Source organism: Haemaphysalis longicornis, unplaced genomic scaffold, assembly GCF_048455015.1.
Source record: "Haemaphysalis longicornis isolate Haplotype H1 unplaced genomic scaffold, Haemaphysalis longicornis Haplotype H1 scaffold_14, whole genome shotgun sequence".
Lineage (NCBI taxonomy): Eukaryota > Metazoa > Arthropoda > Arachnida > Ixodida > Ixodidae > Haemaphysalis > Haemaphysalis longicornis.
Window position 1 is genome coordinate 13972716 of NW_027526245.1, and position 6942 is coordinate 13979657.

The 6942-nt window shown below is 44.7% G+C and overlaps 1 long non-coding RNA gene across 1 annotated transcript; it reads left to right on the top strand.

The window, feature by feature from the left end:
- Positions 1–5631: 5631 nt before the first annotated feature.
- On the top strand, positions 5632–6411 carry LOC144164974 (uncharacterized). Its single transcript, XR_013321286.1, has 3 exons — positions 5632–6124; positions 6204–6277; positions 6325–6411. It is a non-coding gene; the product is annotated as an uncharacterized LOC144164974 (long non-coding RNA).
- Positions 6412–6942: the final 531 nt, after the last annotated feature.

Here is a 6942-nt window from a genome sequence, read left to right on the forward strand (position 1 = left end):
AATCTAACAGGTGCCTGCAACAGCGAGATGTGTTTGCATTCTTGCGTATAAGGTCGCTTACGAACCCCAAAGATGGCAATAAATGAAGTTGCGCTGTTGCAGATGTAGTAAAACATTTCCTTTTTATTTCTCGTTGCGAATCAGCGCAACGGGTTCCCGGTAACTACTTTGCTTTGTAAACTGAATATCGCCTTTGTCTAGGCATTTAATTCTTGAGGATTGGTTAAAAAATGAAATTCTGTGCATTTCTTTTTTTTTCGGGAAGAGGGGGGGGGGGGTCCTGCCAACGTTGCAAGAGCAGCGAGAAGAGAACGCATGTAACGCGAAAAGCTAAACTATGGTTATCAACTTACAATCGAAACTACACTAGGCCTTGTGTTCTGTAGCGGTGAAAAAGCAGTACTTTAACACGTATTTTCAAAATTAATTAACCCCCCTTTGGTCCGAGATTGTCCAGGCACACACGCCTCACACAGGTGGGCAACAACGTGCATTATATTACGCGTTTTCTCCTCTTTCTTTAAAGGGGCCCTGAAAGGCATTTTGAGCACACTAAATGAACTAGCGCAATCGCTAGATTGGGTCGCCAACGTCACCTGTGCCAAGTATTACTCTTTTACGCGCAGCGGAAAGCTCACACTTTTGTTGCAAAGTTTGTCGCTTTTTTCTCACCCTTTCCTTCGTGTTTTTGGACGCCGCCATCTTCACATGTCTACATCATCGATTCCCAGATGTTCGTCATGAGCTAGAGATCCTGCTATTGGGCGGCTTTTTCACGCACTTCCGGCAAAGAGATGAGTCGTCTGCTCAGCGTCGGCTCGCCGGCTGATCTGCCAGCGGAGTGCCGGAGTGCTTTGACATTTTACGACAAACGAAACAAGTGTAAACAAACGCTTAACCGTTTGTATTGAATGCAACACGGCCATAACACGACGTGGATTTTATCTTACGTGAGTACGTACCATAAAGAAAGTCCCGTGGCACTTCTTTGGTGCAATCGCAGAGAACGCCCTGAGCCGAATGCCCGGGTTTGACGCGTACATTTTATTCAACTTCAAAACAATCCAGAGATGCGTTTCGAACGAACGCAACGTCACAACATGCGTTGCAAGTCTGAACCGCGATTGACAGACGATGAGTTGCCTCCTCCTGCCCGTCGTAAATACGGCACTCACCTCACACCCGGTTTGCGGGGACGAGGAGCAAGTCACAACTCTGGCGCGCAAGCGAGAAGGCTTTTAGCCAGGCACACTGCACATACCCCATGCGAGGTTGAGTGGTACGTCGTTCGAGAAAGATAATCCAGACCATGGGAAGCACTATCCACCCGCAGAAGTACAATGTCGCATTTCATCGCGAAACGAACGCGTCCACAACACACCGGAGGCGATGCACACACACACACACAGCTTCGGTCGCTGCATTGGCTTAGCTGCAAGCTTCGTTCGGACAATCAGCGATGCTACGACGATACAGAGCTGCGTGAGGACGACGTGCTAACCACTTCACGTATTTAAAAACACAGGGGCAAAGAACTAGGTTCATCGGAAGCAAAAAATCTTTCCCCCATTATAGTGCCTGAAATATACTGGCTAGTGTGCCGAGGGCGGGCTCCAGGCGGGCGCCGGGAGCGATGTACGCGGCCGTCTGCCGCTTGGGGCGCTGCCGTGCGGGAGTGTGCGCGTTCATCCGGCCCGAGCAGATCGCGCGGTTACCTCCGAGCTGCGTAGCAGACGGCAGCGGCAGAACTTTCCATTCCCGCTTGCGACGAAAGCGAGCGAAAGCGACGGGAATTCTGTCGCGCAACCAAAATTTGTCCCGACCATTCGACAAAAACGATCGTCGCGCGACAAAGCGACGGAATTCCTGCCGCTCTCACTTGCTTTCGTCGCAAGTGCGAACGGGCCTTTATGCGCAATCTCCGCCCCACATAAAACAAGCTCTTGCTTGTCGCCTGAGCATACGGTTGATATCTGACTACGTTACACTGTGCTTGCCAGTGTATTTAAACGATGTCACTAGGTTTGAAACGTACGCGCTCGGCGTGCAGCTTTGTAAACGCAAGCGGTTTCACATACGCACGCTATTTTGCTGCTAATAGAGTTTTAGTACAGCGTTTGTGGCCTTTGCATACTCTAAACGATAAATTTTTGCGTCCCGCTACGTGACACCGCGATGGGAGTTTTAGTAGAGCGTCTCATCAGTTTTGCGTAGCGACACACTAATGCATACGGCGCCATCTGTCAAATGTTTTCCGAAATGTCTCGTCGGCTGATCTGCTAGCGGAGTGCCGGAGTGTTTGGAAATTTTACGACTATCCAAACAAGTGCAAACAAACGCTTTCCCGTCAGTGTTGAATGCAACACATGGGTGCAGCTTGTCAGAACACGGGTTCTCGCTGATCGAGTGCAGCGTTGGTTTGCTCTTCGCCTTCACGTTCATCGCCGCTGATAAAGCGATCCGATCCGGCGCGTTTTGTGCACGGGTTCTGTGTCGGTTGAAAATGTCTTTTTTCACATGCCGCCGGTAGTAGGAATTACAACCACCGCAAAATAACACCCGGCACCAGCGGGGCCACATCTGAGACCGCGCTTTTTGGATAAACAGTGCGCGGTGCACCAAAGGGAACGAGCGCACGATTCTCCCCACGCGGCTGCGAGTTCGCCGCCGATACCAACTGCAGCCCTGCAGCTACGTACACCGCGAAAGGGCAAGGCCAGGCCGCACACATGCGGCCAGGTCATTCGTTCGCTTTTCTAGCCTGTGTCCATGGTGTCTACAGAGATGAAAAAGCCGAAAGAGCTGGCCCGTAGCAGACGGCAGTCTGTAGGAGCGCAATAGCGGAAGTACGTCACCGCTGAGGAGCGGAGCATCATGGGAGGGGAGGCCAACAGCGAAGAAACAGTTGAAAGGAGGAGGAAATACGGCGCGACGATAATTCGCGGTTTTTGATTTACGATTTCTCAGCTAATACTCATCGCTTTAACAAAATTCTTGCAGGAGGAGATTGCTAATACATTGCTTTATTTGGTTACATGTACATCCATGCATCGGCGGAAGGCATTTCAGGACCCCTTTAAACTTAGGTTCACCTTAAGAGGTTAAGCCGTGAGCATATTAGGCATTTGGTTATGCTGAGTGAGGCACGTTTCTGGACAAGGTGATTCATGTCGCATTTGAAAATGATATATATGAAAATGACACGAAATGCCACATGACAAACGCAAACTCACAACTGCTTAATTTTACCGAAAAATCCCCCCTAAATACTCTTGCGCATCCATAAAAACGTATTTTAAATAATACGTAAAATTAGCAACTCGATACAGTTGAATAAATGTTTATTCCTCCTCCTCAGTATAAACAACGACTGTCCAAAAATGGTATTTATTTTAGAAATATACGGGAAGGACACGATCACACAGGCGCTTGCTGGTGTAAAATACGTGTCCGGTAATGTATGGGCGATAGCTCAGGGGTCGTGTGCAGTGTAAATGTTTTTGTTTGTTTCTTCTTTCTATAAGGACACAGCGCAGTTTTACAAGGGTTTGGAATTTGCACGCGTATGCACAGGTCTTGTCGCTTCTTACCCGTTTCGCGTACTAAACTTTTATCCTTTAAATAATCACCACGCCACCTTCAAAAAGCACCCTTCGACGTTCCTGAAACGGCAGACGACTGCACTCAACAATAGGAAAAGTGCAATGTGTGGAAGCAATCTTCACACTCAAGCGGTGACCACGGCGAAGATGTTTCGTGGAATTAAACCAGCGCATTAACCCTCAACGGCCGCTGATTATTGCGTTTCTAGAGGAAATGCGCAAGCAGAGGTAACTATGTCATTGCTTACTGCCAAACGAGCACACATATTGGTTGTTTTGTCGTGTGCAGCACGCGTCTTGCGCCGCACGCAACGTGAAAAAGCAGACGACGCGAAAGCGCCATCCACACTAGGAGCGGTTCGTCCCGCCGCCGCCAGGGGCCGACTCTGTTCGCGCTCGGGGCGAATATATGTGAAATAAGGAAATAACCCGAAACATCCTCCGCCCCCCCCCCCTTTTAATATGTCAAAATGGAGAAGAGGGAGCCAGAAGAACCGACCGGTACTTGCTGGAGCCTGGAAGCGTTATCTGGCGCGTGCGATTCACGTTAGCGCGAATCACCCGTCCTAGATGTCCCCCCCTCCTCCCCACCTCCCTCACGAGAAATTTCGGGGGGAAGACTTGTTTTGACCCCCTGTACCCCTGAAGACCTTGGTAAAAGCCAGTTGTATTGTGCAATTAGTTTGAACATGTCGTTAATGCTTCAAGCATAACATCACCCTGCCGTTGTAACTTAAATGTTATGCTTATGTTCAGATTTATTATGTTACCTGACAGTATTACCTCGAGCATTTTAATAACGTTAAATTTCTAAAGTTACTTCAACGTTATGCCTTGAACATTGTAATAATGTTGCAATAAAGATGTTACCTATAACGTTGCTTTGCGGTTACTTCTTAACATTATAATAATGTTTACATTTTTACATCCCATTAATGTTCTGCCGTGAACATGCCCTGAACGTTATTATAATGTTTCAATTTGTACATTTCTTTAATGTTGAGTCCTGAGCATTTTAATAACTTTACCATTTCTAACATTGGTGATAAGTTGTTTCCTGAACATGTCCTGAACGTTATTATAATGTTTGTATATTTACATTACTTTAATGTTGAGTATGAGCATTGTAATAACATTAGTATTTCTAACATTGGTTTTAAGTTGTTTCGTAAACGTTAAATAAGTGTTGGGAACAAAACGTTCACGTACATGTTTGTTTTCAACGTAAAAATAATGTTTCTAACATAACATAAACATTGAATGTTTTTTTTAAACGTTACATAACATTTAACGTTATTTAAACTTTCGCAACTTCCAGATAACGTTATTCTAATGTTCTGTGCTACTTGGGGCCGGCCCTGGGCAGCGCAGGAGGCCTATACGAAATTTTGTTGTGTGGCCGCATGTTACGGCGAATATTTGTGGGCTGGAAAGTTCATAGCAACCGACCAGTGAAGGTAAGCGCTCGTTTTTATGAGCTCGCCTCGTTCTTTCGAACGCAGTTTACTTCGTAAAAGAGTGGGAACAAGACTACCCTCCCGTTTCTAGCTTCTGAGCATATCCTTCTTGCTTTTGTGAATGCGTACGGTTGTAAAAGGTGGAACATGTATTCAGCGCTTAAATTTTATGGAAAGAATATAATGCGAAATGAGGTGGGCGCTCAGAAGTAGATTTTTTGTTATGATGTCATTGATGCTGAAATCGAGTGTAGGTTCTGCAAGAACCTTGATACGTACGATTGGCTTTTAATTTACTTCTCGCCACAGCTGCTCACGCGCGCGTGAAATAAAACTAATAAGTTTAACTTCGTTGTCATGTTTAATTTCACGCGAGTTTCAGCGGCATGCTGTTCCAGAACACTATATTTAGCGTTGCAGTTAGGCCATGTTATCAGCTGCTTATGCTAACCATCTTACGATATAAAACAATGCCTTACGTCTTTGTAGTATTCACAAACTTTCCATGTGAAAAGCTGGTGTTTGTCGGATGCTTATATAATTATAAAGAAAATGGCATACGCAAAAAAAAATAAAACAGCTCAATGCCAGTTTTAAGCACATTTTTCGAGAGCAAACGGTAAATTTAAATTAGGCAACCAAGGAAATACATGGTTATAATTTGTGTAATGTTTCCATTCTTGACAATTGCCTGTTTTCTCATTTTTGTTCGTTGTGTTTTTATGTTTATGGGCACTGAGGCAATTATCGTCTTCTTTCAATTAATATTGCCGACGTGCCACGTCGTCATCAGTTGGTCGGCTTCTCTTGTTAATTGAAAATTCTCTGGTACGCTGTCTGAAGGCTTTTCACTTAATTACTCAATGGCCTGTAAAGAAAGCTGTGAGGTATTTTATTTTATATAATTAAGTACCTTTGTCCTTTTTGTTTTCCAAGTATGCTTGAGAAACCCACTCATGCGATGTGTGTGTCATAAATTTAGTTGACACAGGCATTAGAAAAAGTTAAACAAGCAAGACAAAGTGTAAAGTGGAGAAGCCTGTTTTGCTATATTCCTTCCTAAAGGTAAGATTTTCCCCATTAGCTAAAATTCGCTTCACTTCAGTTTTCTGCACCACTTCTATATACTCTGTTTTGTTTTCAGAAATGTCTTCAGATTTACCAGCACCACAAAACTGACACACGAATAAGCTCATCTGGAAGAAAACGTCATCCAAAGTGAGAAGCTTATGTGTTACAGCAATGCCCCTTTGTTTGTTTTCCAGGAATGGCTGTAAACTCTCATCTGAACTGCCAGTACAAGAAAATCGATGCGGCCATATTGTATACCAGAAGTCCTGGTGTTCTGAGAGGTGAGGTATTGTCTATGCTGTAACAACTTTGTAACTAAACTACAGCTTTCGTTCTTTTCGCAGAAGCGATGCAGTAACAACCCTATGTTACTGGGTTCATGGCCGTCAAGTATAATTGTCAAGACAAAAGAACAAGCAAGGCCAGGAGGAGAAAAACGAAGGCATCGTCTGAAACAGCGTACTTGCGAAATTCAAGGCTTTAACAGTATACGTATTTGGCTCGATTGTTAATAGTAAAATAGAAAGCACATGCCATTTCATCTTAAACAGTGTCAGTGTTGTTATTTACGCTAGCTGCCTGCATGTTCCTTGCTTTAAAATTCCGCCATTTCTTAGTTCGTTATTTTGCCGGACTGCCTTAATTGTGTGTGTTGATCAGTGTAGAGATCAAATGTATGAATATACAGGTCTAAAATGCCGGTTTATACCTTTCAGACGAGGTTTGAACTGCTCGCTTATCAGTCCGTCAACAATCGTCTCTCTAGGAAAAAGTTAACTTATATTATTTTCATCTAGTTATTGTTGCATGTA